The sequence below is a fragment of the Charadrius vociferus genome, unplaced genomic scaffold (assembly GCF_000708025.1).
Source record: "Charadrius vociferus isolate BGI_N301 unplaced genomic scaffold, ASM70802v2 scaffold459, whole genome shotgun sequence".
NCBI classification, from domain to species: domain Eukaryota; kingdom Metazoa; phylum Chordata; class Aves; order Charadriiformes; family Charadriidae; genus Charadrius; species Charadrius vociferus.
The window spans coordinates 2,096,456-2,097,633 of NW_009650249.1; positions in this window are offsets into that span (position 1 = coordinate 2,096,456).

The following is a 1,178-nucleotide window of genomic DNA, read 5'->3' on the forward strand; positions in this document are numbered from 1 at the left end:
CCCCGACCCAGCTGTAGCTGCCCTTGGCCTGGTTGAAGTTCATGAGGTTGGGGTGGGCCCTCCTCTCCAGCCTGCCCAGGTCTCTCTGGATGGCATTAATCAAGCTCGCTCAGGCTGCCCACATAGAATCATAGAACGGTTTAGGTTGGAAGGGACCTTGAAGATCACCTAGTCCCACCCCCCTGCCCTGGGCAGGGACACCTCCCACCAGCCCAGGTTGCCCAAGGCCACCTCCAGCCTGGCCTTGAACACCTCCAGGGATGGGGCCTCAACAGCCTCTCTGGGCAACCTGTGCCAGTGCCTCACCACCCTCACAGGGAAAAACTTCTTCCTAATGTTCAATCTAAACCTGCCCTCTTCCAGTTTGAAGCCATTCCCCCTCATCCCATCACTCCATGCCCCAGTAAGAAGTCCCTCCCCAGCTCTCCTGGAGCCCCTTTAGGCACTGGAAGGCCGCAATAAGATCTCCCCGCAGCCTTCTCTTCTCCAGGCTGAACAGCATCCTTGTGGCCTTTCTTCGGGCAGGGCCTGGGGGCGGATGTCACAACCAGCACCCTGCCACCACGCTGCCAGCTCCCCCCTGCCCTCAGCCCCCTCCGTCCTACTCTGGCAGCTCATTAGGAACCCCCCACCTAATTAATGCAGCTCTAATTTATATCAAGGCACCTCCATTACCCTGACAGCGGTGGCGAGTCAGGCTCATGGATTCGAGAGGGACGCACCCTGTCCCCGAGGTGGGAGATGCTGGGTCCCATGGCAGCACGGTGACACCCGGGGGGACCCGGGGGGGTGCTGGGGCAGAGGTTACCCCCTCTGGGGGGGGACACACGGGGGGTCACTGGCACCCCTCACTGGTGAGAGGACGTACAAGGTGCTGTCCCCACTCGGTGGGGTGGATGCAGCCACTGGTGTCCCCAGGGGACAGCCCAGGCAGGAGGGACGCGGCACTGCCATCCTGGCCGGAGAAATTAAAGCTTATTCTGCAGTTAGCAATTAGCTATAATTGGATTAACGGCGGGCGCGGGGGAGGGTTTCCACCCAGCGGAAGGAGGAGGATGTGCCATGGCAGCACCCGCTCCTCGTCCCCGTGGGTCCCTCCTGCCCGGCCAGGGTGGCACTGTCCCCACTGCGTCGTGTCCCCCCCCCAGGACGGGGGGCTCGCCTCCAAAATCCCTCCG